The sequence below is a fragment of the Clytia hemisphaerica genome, unplaced genomic scaffold (assembly GCF_902728285.1).
Source record: "Clytia hemisphaerica strain Z4C2 unplaced genomic scaffold, Clytia hemisphaerica genome assembly, whole genome shotgun sequence".
NCBI lineage: Eukaryota > Metazoa > Cnidaria > Hydrozoa > Leptothecata > Clytiidae > Clytia > Clytia hemisphaerica.
Window position 1 is genome coordinate 1139239 of NW_027104166.1, and position 12962 is coordinate 1152200.

At 37.6% G+C, this 12962-nt stretch overlaps 1 long non-coding RNA gene across 1 annotated transcript; it reads left to right on the plus strand.

Moving 5' to 3' along the window:
* The first annotated feature begins 2819 nt into the window (after window positions 1-2819).
* LOC136814186 (uncharacterized) lies at window positions 2820-3440 on the plus strand. The gene is made up of 3 exons (XR_010847606.1): window positions 2820-2892; window positions 3138-3229; window positions 3345-3440. It is a non-coding gene; the product is annotated as an uncharacterized lncRNA (long non-coding RNA).
* Window positions 3441-12962: the final 9522 nt, after the last annotated feature.

Below are 12962 nucleotides of genomic sequence, written 5' to 3' on the forward strand. Positions count from 1 at the left end.
AAAATTAATTGAGAAGAAATGCTTTTTTTTCTTTTATCCTTTAGAGGAGAAATATAAGTAAATTCCGTGAAAATTTCAAGTCTTTAGCACTTTCCTATCCGGAATTATTTTGATTCCGATTTAGAGGGATCTCATCCGGGATGAGGACGGGATAGAGGGATCTCTCGAAAACGAAAGTGCCCTATAACTAGTGAACAGTTTGATGTATCAACAAACTTTTTTCCCTACTTTTACATTGCTATAAGGAGACTTTATATTCCAAATATCATCTCCTTATGAGCACTACTTAAGGAGATACACGGGATATTAGCCAAAATAATCCCGATTTTACTAAAGTTCCAATGAAAGATCACTGTGGTGTTATCAGAAACACAACCTGCTTTTCGAAAATCTATAAAATCAGTAATTGCTTTTACATAGTTTACAGCACCTGAAGGACCGACCTGCCATTCAACCTCTATTGTTTTTAAAAAAGATATGAAAATCTCTGCTGATGACAGACAACAGTCAACAAATTCATTTGAAAGTTCTACGTCGTTTTCATTATTCCCCATGGCATGCATAAAATATTTCATAGCTCGTTTACCAATTTGTCTAGATTCTCTGTTATTTTTACCTCTGCCACATGATGTTCCGAGCCACGTCAAGAAATCTAAACCGATTCCGTTATCTAATGAAAATGAGGGCTTACTAGCAGTAGAGGCTCTCTTTGGTATAGAATGCAGGTCAACCATGTCTTCTCGCTTCACAACAGGTTGCTCGTCAAAATAATAATACCATGGATGCTTAATATTTATGTGCTTCCTCAAGCCACGGCAACTTTTAAAATCTACCACAGTTTTACAGGACAAGTGTAAAGATTTCTTACGTTTGGACGAAGTTTCAATGTTCTTTTCCCATGAGCAGCACCAAGTAAAGCCTTCCAATTGACTTGGAGCCTCCTCGGTCGAGGCATCTTGAATGAATACAAACTATTTGCTGTTTTTATACCCTTTTACAAGGAACCTTTAACAGGGGGTCCAAATTTCAATTCAACAATAAAGAACAAAGGAAAACATGGTACTTTTACCCCTATATTAAGACTGACAAATGGAATTCGAGCGCGCCAATTATAACTTATACCCAATCAGAAACGTTTTGAATTAAGTAAAAAGTATCCAGTCTAAAATTCAGCCTGTGTTTATTTAAATCTCCAGTGTAGATTCAAAATCTATTTCAAGAGCACACTTACAACTTTATAGATACACCATCACTAACGCATGCAAGCGTAGAGAATAACATGTTTTTCTAAAGGAACAAGTTGTTGTCATATGAGTTTCTAACAGAGGGAACAATTCTTATATAAAACGAAGAACCAAACCGCTCCTCTCGATACTATTACGTTAGGGAATAATTTGATTCATTTAATCTCGTTGATCAGGAACGTTCAATTCCTTTAAAAGGGAACATTAAGGTTTAAAAAAAGCAGTGAACATAATGTTCCCTCTCATAGAAGGAACAAAGAACATTTTATATCAAGTTTAATTTATGAGGTAATAAAAAGTTCCCTTAAGTACAATTCATTCTGTGATGCAAAACATGAAGAACAAATCATTCTTAAGGGATCATAATGTTCGTTCAATAGAAGTTCCTTGAGAGTTCTGTAATTAGAGGAACAGACCAGAAATTATATACATTAAGGTACTTCGAAATAAACAATTACCGACAAGAAATAATTTTTATTTTACGAGTTATTGATTAGTTTCTTATAAAAGCAGTTCTTATAAAAAAATTATGTCCGCGCTATTCTCATAAACAATTTATATATTACCAGATAAATTTCTTATAAAAGCACTGCTTAGAAAAGAAATATTCATTGATTATTTATTCAATGTGCTCAATAATCACAACTTTATTTGGGTATTATTTTCCAAGTCTTTTTTTATGTATTTTGTTCGCAGAATAGAATTTGGTTACCAATGAAAATATCAATTCCAAATTACAAATCTGCGCAGAGAAGTATTACATTTCTGCGCAGCTCAAGTATTACAAATCTGCGCACAACAGTTTCAAGCAAAACCAGTCTTTTTCTTGCTTTCTATTCCCACTTTCTGAAAATACCTAGTTTAGTGAATCGCGAAATTTAATACATGCAAAAATTTTCCAGAAGTCGGCAATCGCGAAATTTCATACACGCGAAACACGTTGATTCGAAAAAATTTCACGATTCGCAAAAATTTGTAACACGCGAAAATATATACCAATAAGGTAATATTTTTATAATTGTACGTTTTTTTCCATTTTTTTGAAATTTTTTAAATCTAAGAAAAGTTTGAAAATCTCTCATGGATCAAAACACTACCCTCAACATAATCTCAGCAAAAGCAGAAACATCATCACACCCCAATTGCTCGACACCGACAATACCAACAAATATGAAACAAAACAACAAAACATTCAAACAAACAATTATACAAAGAAAAAGAAAATGGCAAGATGAAGACAAAGCCTAGAGTCAGGTGTGGTACCAAGAGTAAGCACTCTCTGGCGCAATTTTTTTTTCCGTACACGGTTTGAATTATCATAGATGGTCCGAATTATCTTAAACTTTATCATTTTCCCGCGAGGCAGCCGAAAGCGGTCCGAATTATCTTTGATGGTCAGAATTATTATTGATCGTTCGCATTATCTTTGATAGTCTGAATTATCATTGATGATCCGAATTATCATTTTCGATTGCCGTAATATTCAAAAGATACGTCAGCATTAAAATATAAATAAAAATAAACAAAGATTGCAGACTTGCATCGACAAGATTCTTCAGTGAACCAGTTTTTTCGAGAAAAGTCGTGATGCCTGATACTAATATTGAATCAGAGTGGGAATCATCAGAGACTGAAGAGGAAAGTGAAGGTAATTTATTTGCTTCATCAAATTTAATACAATTTTTTGTTTAATATCTGTTAACAACAACAGTATGAAGTAATAAGACTTTGTCATTCATTTCATTCGTTTCATTTACTTTCCAATTAAAAAATAAAAAACGTTCGAATTATTTCTCACCAATCGAACGTTTTTGTTTTTTTGTGCATGAAGGGTCTCACTCGTATGATATTTTGTATGACATAAATTTTTTTTTAAATTTTCAAATCACTTAGAGTCACAATCTGAAACTGAAGAACATCCAGAAAATCAGCAGCAATCCACGAGAAAGATAAATGGCTACACATTGTTATACAAGCATTACAGTGTACGTACAAATCTTAAGCGTGATAACCTAAATATATACAAAGCTTTCATTACTGCAAAACGAACTAAAATTATCACTTAATCTTATACTATTGTTTTATCTTTTTCTGTTTCAGGAATCACTTGTTAACCGTTCGGTAGAAGAAAAAACCAAGGCATCTCATTATCAGATTTCAGTAAACGTGTTGGGACGGCTTGGAGGAAGTAAGAACCCCAGATAAAAAAGGTATTTCTATGAAATTTATTGGTAAACCAAATTTAAATTCAACCAATAAAACTAGCGAACGATTAAAAATAAACGTAAGACTGTAAGATTTAACATTGTAGAAAAGTCAGAGCTAAAGATTTATACTATTTTGGTGAATTGCACCAAATCTATACCGTCTTCCGTCCGTCACACTTTTTCCTCTAGGGCTAAGTACAAAAGTGCAACCATCAATTGGTTTGTAAGATACAAAATTTTAACTTTTAATCTTTGATCAAAATATCTTTGATCTTGAAAAAATCTTGTTGTGACGGACGGGACACGGTACAGATTTGGTGCAATTCACCCATTTTCTCCCTTTGAAATTATTTTTCTGAATTGTATCGTTAATTTTCAGGAGTGGAACAAGAAAGCCCAGACAGAGAGAGAAGAAACGCCTGGATACGAATGTGACTTGTGTGGCAAATTCTTTAAGCAAGAAAAAAGAAAGCGGTTCCATGAAAAACAATGTGGGGACGAATTATTTTGTTACAGCGAAGGTTGTGGGAAAACATTCAAAACAAAGGATCTTATGAAGAAGCACATGAAAACCCATGAGGAGAATTATACTTGTAAAATATGCAACAAAAAATTTGGTATAAAGCAAACGTTTTTAACACATGTAAAAAGTCACGAAAAGACTTTCGAATGCGATGCTTGTGGAAAAAGGTTTGGTAGCAAGGGCAACATGGTCAGGCATAATCAATGTTTAGAAAAAAGGGTTACGCGCGCTCCAGAACGCTCTGTTTGCGTTGCAAATAATATTGAGGTAATCCAGGATAATCACGACGATCCGCGAAAAATTTAAGGCTAGTGAAAATACGCTATTTTATTGGTTGAAACTCACTAGCCTGTTACATTTTTCGGCCGTTTTCGTGATGATGCCGATTTGCTAGTTAACCTCACAAATATTTAGAGTGTAGAGTCTTGAGAAGCACTAGTGAAAGGTGAAAACAACAGCTTTTTAATTGGATATTCTTTTTCCGGGAAATCTGTTAGACAAAACTAAGAGTGCCTTTTCTGGGTAAATATGTCGGGGGAAAGTGACGAAAATTATAAGAATTAAGGCGACGACATTTTTCCTAATTGAAAAAACTTTTATTTACCTGTTTTTTTCATCCCCAGCCGAAAATTTTACAACAGCCTCAGAATCTATAAGGTCCAAAATATCTGAAAAGAACATTGGCCAAAGGGAATGTAAAAAGAAATTCAAAATACCAAAATTCTAAAAATTTAAAAAAATCCCGAAAATCGAGAATATTGCACCGGCCCAGGGAGCGGGGGTACCTTTTTTCACCTTCACGAGCCCCATGTAAATGCCGCAAAAACACATTTCAGTCCCATTCAGGTCGCTTTTTTTCAAAAGAGAGTCTAGCCTGGATATCCAGACCGTAAACTATTTCACCGTCTAGTTTTTTTAATATTTTGTCTCAGGTTTACGGTCTGGTTGAAGTAACTCGTCTGCAGGGATATCTGTCCCTGCATATGCGAGTGTCTCTAATTGGTCAGTACGCGCCCAGTCACTGAGTAGAATTTTCGCGGGGTTTTTGATATTTTTCGATGCGCGCGCATAATTTATGGAAAAAGCTGACCTTGCAAAAAAAGATAAACAAATGAAAAAGAAAACACAAGTTCATTTCTAAACAAAATGGCCGCTGGAAAGGAGCCTTTATAAATGTGGCTGATGCTTTGATGTAGTTTAAAGTAGTTTTGAAAGTTTATTGAGTTTATAAATTCGGTTTTATGGTAAGTAATTATGTGTGTCTGCCTGGGTTTCCAAAGTTTTGAGATTCTGTCAACAAGGGTTTACTCACAGACTGTGTCATTCAAAACTGTATCAGACTTTTTTAGTTGCACCAGACTCTAAAATTTTAGAAACTTTGTATGTTGAGGTAAGAGTGTTTTTTTCTGAAATTTTGAGTCTGGATACCCAGGCTAAAGAGAGTCCCACGAACGAAGAGTCAATTTTTCGAACCTCTCGCTGAGAGAGCGGAGCAGCCCTTTTACCAACCTCGTTCCCTGCGTCGTATTATTATCAGCTTTTTATGCTATACTATACTGATAGCGCCCTTTTACTTCCGCCTTGTAGTTTCGAATGTTTTTATTCGAAAATCTAATTCGAACGTTATTATAGATTCGAACGAAAATATTCGATTTTAGTGTTTGCATCTTTTGACAAAATAGAGAAGCATTTTTCGATCCCAGAAGCTTTGTTTCGCAGCGAGGGGTGTTGCAGATTTTTCAGAGATGTATTTGAAAGTTTCTAGATTGATAATTGAAAACGCAGACGGTGTACAGTATTATTTCGATAGAGAAGAAACCACCCTTCATCATTGGATTAATCAGATTGAAAGCACTGAGTCTTTTTCTATGTTATCTATGTTTTTGTTTCGATATGCATGGAAAAGAAAAGCAGAAGAAAGGAGTTCCATGATTGAAACGTATGCGTTGGTTGTAATAATGGTTAAAAAAGACGACATTTTTGAAACAGTAAAACAATGTGAATAATTTCTTGATAATCGTCAAGCCGTAATGATTGTTGAGATTCTTAAAAAGTCAAGGACGCACCTTTGTCGCAAACGAGAGAATTGGGAGAGAACTTTTATAAATATCGCTCGTCATATGGTTTTTAAATACAAGACAGTATTCAGTTACATTTCCCTTATTATGTTATCAGAAATCTCGCATATTGGCAAACATTCAAGAATTTCAAATTTTTTGTATGCAGTGATGAAAAACTGTTTGGCTTCACACGGACAAGCTGAAAATATTTGGATCATGTCAAGTAGTTTCATAAATTTCTTAGTTCATCAGATTTGATTTTAATGTATTTTATGGAAGAACTCCAAATTAAAAGTTCATCTGAAAATCTTTTTGTTGCGTTTTCCCCCTTTGTCTTTGTCTTTGACAATTCCCTACTCCGAAAGTTATCTTTTCGACTGTTTTTGATTTGATTTTTCTCAGACAGGCCTGTCTGTTGTTGTTGAGTACTGTATGAAGATTTTAACTTGAATATGAAACTCTTTACTTTGAAATTTTGTCTTCACAATTAAACCACAGTAATGTCTATGGTTAAAACCAAGAACCAACAAACAAACTGTATCTTACTCTTATTAGGTTCTTTAGGGGGAGGGCTTATTGTTGGAGGGGTTGGAAATTGTAATTCTCTAAAAACCCAAAAATAAGCTGAAATCAGGCTTTATAGAGCAAAATAAGGAGCCTTCCTTCCCTCTGTCAGCTGAAAATATTTTTTACAAATTAATAAACGATGGGGGTCCTAATAAGGTCCGGGGGTTGAAAGATTTTTTTGTTTTGGAGCAATCTCATCATTTAAAATATAAAGCACTGAGGATCCTTCACTTGCGATCGGAGTGATCTGAGGATTTAAAAATTGATACGAAAATTGTTGTCATGTAGTCATTCACGAAGTCTGAATTTTGAATGTGGTTGAGCGATATATAGGAACTTAGTCGACCGCGCGCACATTATACCAAAGGAGACGCGCTGCGCGCGTAACAAGTCCATACTTTAATGTAAATATTTTCGTAACGAATGCTATTCTTTCAATGAAAATAAAACAAACTTAGATAAAAAAGAATATGCTCAAGTGTTATTCTTCATTGGTCTTACCAACTGATTTAGATTTACGTTTTGAAAGGTGTTTCGTTTTGGTACTCATAGTTTTTCCCGCTTTGTGCTGCTACATTATTTCTAACGTTGTCCGAAAAGGCATGTGGTCTCTTTCTGGATGGAATCTTTCCAACGAAGGGATTATTTTTCACTTGCATACCTTTAACTCTTGCATTTCTAGAGCCTGATAGAGATGCGCGCCTTTGAACAGCTCCTGGTTGCACAAAAATCTTACCACGTTTGGCTTTCTTTAGAATAGAGTTTGCGGTAATTTTACGGCTGGTTGTCATAGTGCTTCCAAATGAATGAAATAGGCTTGTCAATCGGGAGGTAGGATACTTTTGAACACGATCACAGAATGTCATTATTCCATTGAGAAGTGATTGATCATTCTCTCGTGAGTCGATCTTGGTTATCAAATATTTTTTTGTTTTGCGCAGATTAGATCTGCATTCTTCGGCTGATGTTTGCTCGATTCTGTTTCTTTGAAATTCAGATTGGTCTTGAATAATAATCTTTTCAATTGCAACTTCGTCATTTGTCGTATAACTGTCAGCTTGGTTGTTTGCTTGCTGGGTATTATCCGAATGAATACCTTCATAATACGAATCGGGTAATGATTTTCCGATAGCGATGTATGCGTATCCTTTTCTCTCTTCAGCGTTTAGATAGGGTAAAAAATTTCGGCCTTTGCCAAGCTTATGACTCCACACAACGTATTGGTGCTTACAGACTGAACCATCTAAACCCACTTCACATGTACAAATAGCCTGGATATCCAGCCCGTAAACTTTTTTTTGATTTTGATATTTGTTATGTTTACGGTCTGGTTTACCTAGAACGTCTGCATTCTCATCTGAGGATAATTATGCGGATATTCTGATTGGTTGGTCCAAGCGAATCAGAGATCTGATTGGTGGCGCGCGTCATAAGAAATTATGCGAGCCGACTTGAAGCCTAAATATTTAGGTGGACCGCGCGGGCGATCAGCAAGGTGCATACGCTGCTTTGCAAATCTCCCTGACTTTTCTTCTTCGAAGCAAATAACAATAGAATATCTAATTATCTCCCTTGGGTGTTTGACCACGCATCCAAATAAAGATAACAATAATGGTAGGGAAGAATTGGGAAAATCAAAACATGGGAATTTTTAGATGTTCTGGTTGTCTTCTTACTTGCTTAGATATTCTTGTTTTAATCTTCTTAATGACTTGGTTGCATCGTGTAAAGAACTAAACAGGTATAACTTTATTTTGCTTCAATTCTTCTTTTATGTTTGGCAATTTTCTATTGCTGTTTTGGGTTGGATTTTGAAAAAAAAATTCTCCAAAATTCACTTTGCACTTTTTGTCTAAACAGACTTTCCACCACACTGTCTATATTTTATGGTCAAGGCTGCCATTCTAAATTGATTTATCACTGCTGGAGTACCATCTTGAAATTATGCATGTCATTATGTGCATATATTTATTTGCAGCCATGGGATTCATGCAGGAAAATCTGTCAACAGGGGTTCACCTGATTTCTAGGTGAACCAAGCTCTATAATTTTAGAACTTTGTCTGGCTGAGGTAAAACTTATTTTTTCTAAAATTTTGAGCTTGGATATCCAGGCTAATGTACAAACACCAATATCCATGTTAATGGTATAAGTAGAATCGGTATTTGTAAAACTTGGACAATTATAAACTGACGGACCAACTTGTATGATTTGAGAGGCAAACGACGCTTGACTGACTAAATCAGGTAACCGAAATACCTTTCCACCACTTTTGTTCTTCTTCTCTTTCCGTTTGAATCGTTGAGCATAAACACCGTCGAAACTTCCAGAGGCTACATTTAAAAGTTTAACTTTGTAATGCTCATTGAGCTCATTTGTCATTTTATCAAACAAACCATTTATATTAATTTCTTTAGTTCTATTGAGGATGTTGTCCTTAAAGGACTAAGAATTGAGCTTCGACTGCATCATTTGTATTATTACCCCTTAACATCAATTTTCTTCGGAAGCAAAGTGCCCAACTGGTTTTATAATTAGTTAATTATGTAAGGGCGCGAAGCGCCCGCAATATAATTACGATTTTATGAATAAAATCAGAGTACGATTTAAGATTGGATAATCGAGACTAATCGCGTGTAATATTGGAACCCAGACGAAAATAAAGACACAGTATAAGTTTAAAGAGAATAACATTCAGTGGCATGTATTTCATAAAAAAGAAATGAGCGCTGCATGCATCACGAAGTTGACAACGTCAGCGACCTACAAGAAATAAAAGATATACATGTTTCATCAAAATGCGGTTTGTAAAACTTTGTTTTTAGGGCAGGAGGGTGGGACAATCTTAAATCGTACTCCGATTTTATTCATAAAATCGTAATTATATTGCGGGCGCTTCGCACCCTACATAATTAACTAATTTTATTTCATAAAATCTCCGTACGATTTAAGATTGGATAATCGAGACTAATCTCTATAATATTGGAATCCAGACTCCAATCACCCTTGGTTCAAAGCCTTAGATCTACCCTCAAAAATAATGCTGTAGGAGGCTGGTTTACAATGTCCCTATTATAGTATCTCTGCCATGTTGATTTGTTTGACCATTGACCTCTTTTAAGTAATTCTCTCAAAGATAAACCCAAAACTGTAGCCTTGGATGTAGAAGCTGATCTACAAGAGTGTGCCTGGTAATTCGAAACATCTATACCTGATAATTTCAAAACTTCCTTAACCCAATTAGAAATAGTTGAAGATTTCACCTCAACATGAGGATTCAGATGACTAAGAAGTAGCTGGTTTTGACCTTGACCTCTCCATCCTTCCGTTCTCTGCAAGTAAACGGAGAGACAAGTTACTACGCACATTTTTTTATCTGATGGAAAGTGCCTGAATTCAAGAACCGGTGGTGGTTTACCTTGAGTCCAACTTTTTGTTACTTTTGAAAAATAAAACTTGAACGAGGAAGATGTCTCAACTTTATATCTGATATCTAAAAAACATATCTCGTGACATCTACCTGAAGATGTTAAAAATAAAAGAACAGCTAGTTTCCGATTCAGATCAGGGTTCTGAAAGGGCTTCATTGTCTGCTAATTTTTCAATGTAAGACAAGAGTTGTTCTACATCCCAAATAAAGACATACTTAGGCTGTGGAGGCCTTTTGTTAAACACCCCTTCTAACAGAGAACAAACTTTTGGATGTTTGCCTACATCAAAACTATCAACCTTGGCATGGTATGCAGAGATTGCAAATCGATGCAGGTTGATAGTACTATATTCATATTTCTGGTGGAACAACTGAGCCAAATAATCCAGAATAAACTTTAGATCACATTCATGGGGATCAACTTGTTGTCCACTACACCAGCGAACCCATTTGCCCCAGGCCGATTTGTAATTAGATCTAGTACCCTCTCTTCTGGATTTGATGATAAGGTCTGTAGCCTTTGCCGATATGCCTTCTGTCCTAAAATTTTCCACGCCACTAGCCCCAGAGTGCAATTCTCCACAAGTGGGTGTAGATTTCCTTGAGGGTTTGTTAACAGACCTCGACTTGGCCTTAACAGAACTGGGTCTACTACACAGAGCTCCAAAACCTGGTTGTACCACGATTGACCTGGCCATTGTGGGGTTATTAAGATTTGAGTTGCCTCCTTTATTCTCAACTTCCTGACCACCTTTCCTATCAGGCAAAATGGGGGAAACGCATAGGAGAGACCCCGAGATTTCCACTCTATTTGAAATGCATCCACTGCTTGACTCATTGGGTCGGGTTTCCATGACACATAAAGGGAAAGCTGATGGCAAACCCTGGATGCAAACAGATCTATCGAGGGAATTCCCAACTGGTGACAAATGTTTCTGAAAATTGGGGGGGGAGAGAAGCCACTCGCTTGAGTCTTGAAAATTCCTGGACTCCCAAACTGCTACAAAATTCAGAATTCCTGGGAGGTATTCTGCTGTAATCATGATCTGTCTCTCTAGAGCAAACCTCCAAATTTCCTTTGATATTACAATCAGATCTTGACTCTTTGTCCCCCCATCTTCACTAGATAAGCTAGAGCCGTCATGTTGTCTGTCTGTCTGAAAATGAACATTTTTTAGATTGAAACTCTTGACAAATGTCAACATAGCTAGTTGAATCGCTTTCAGCTCCAACACATTGATGTGGATCTGACTCTCTTGAGAGTTCCACTGTCCCCCAATTCTCTGGTTCTGGCAGAAAGCTCCCCAACCCTTCTTGGAGGCATCTGTCTGAATTACTATTCCCCTTGAGAATTTTAGAAGAGATCTCCCATTGTTTAGTTCCAGGTTGTTCAACCACCACTCCAGCTCCTGAATGGAGTTCTGGTCCAGACAGAAAGGAAACTTGGCATCCTGACTCCTCCGAGACACTTGAATATACTGACGTTGCAGGAATCTCATTTGAAGAAAGGCCGGTAATACTGCCTGAGCTGTTGAGCAAAGGTACCCAATTAGACTCGCCACTTCTCCCAGCGTTGTCTGGGGATTGTCTACCAATTTCTGGCATTTTAACTTCAGTTTTTATACTTTCTCTGTTGGAAGTGATAAGGTCATTACCACTGAGTCTACTTCCAGCCCCAAGAATTCTATTTTTTAGCAAGGAGTCAAAACTGACCAACACATTATCACATCAATATCTACTAAATAGGGAGATATGCAAATGAACTAAAATCTACGCAATGATGTAGAAATTCGAGATCTCAAATATCTACTACTATGCGTAGAAATAGTCATCAGTTGGGTAAAATCAGCCAACACTGAATCATCTGGTTATAGGGTGGGGAATGGCTAGAGGTAGGACAGGATGGGATTGGCTTGTTATGATGGATTCAGCTGGGTTTCTGGGATCTGATCTGTGGATATGGATGGAATTTGACGCATATTAGGGTAGGGTGGAATTTTGCAGGATAGGGTTGAATTTGCAGGATAAGTTAGGGATCGCATTGTATTGGATGGGATTTGGGATTGGCTGGGTAGTAGGGTGGGACCTTCTGGGTGGATGGATGTATGGAATTCATTGGGAAGGGATGATGAGTTTGGCTGGGTAAAGGGTGGGATCGTCTGGGTGGATGGATGTATGGAATTCATTGGGAAAGGATAAGATGGGATCAGCTGGATAAATGTGATTGTCTGGCTTGGGTGAGATAAGCTGGGTGGATCAGTTGGGTACGGTGAAATTGGCTGGGTACGGTGAAATTGGCTGGGTAGGGGGGAATCAGCTGGCTATGGTGAAATCAGCTGGTTAGGGTGAAATAAATCAGCTGGCTATGGTGAAATCAGCTGGTTAGGGTGAAATCAGCTGGGTATGGTGAAATCAGCTGGATAGGGGGAATCAGCTGGGCACGGTGAAATCGGCTGGGCACGGTGAAATCGGTGAAAATCGGTGTGAAATCGCTGGGCACGGTGAAATCGGCTGGGCACGGTGAAATCGGCTGGGCACGGCTGGCACGGTGAAATCGGCTGGGCACGGTGAAATCAGCTGGGTACGGTGAAATCAGCTGGGTACGATGAAATCGGCTGGATAGGGGGAATCAGCTGGGCACGGTGAAATCGGCTGGGCACAGTGAAATCGGCTGGGCACGGTGAAATCGGCTGGGTAGGGGGAATCGACTGGGTACAGTAAAATCAGCTGGGTAGGCTGGAATTGACTGGGTACGGTGAAACCGGCTGGGTAGGGGGAATCAGCTGGCTATGGTGAAATCAGCTGGGTACGGTGAAATCGGCTGGGTAGGGGGAATCGGCTGGGTACGGTGAAATCAGCGGTGAAGCAGCTGGGCTCGCTGGATAGGGGGAATCAGCTGGGCACGGTGAAATCGGCTGGCACGGTGAAATC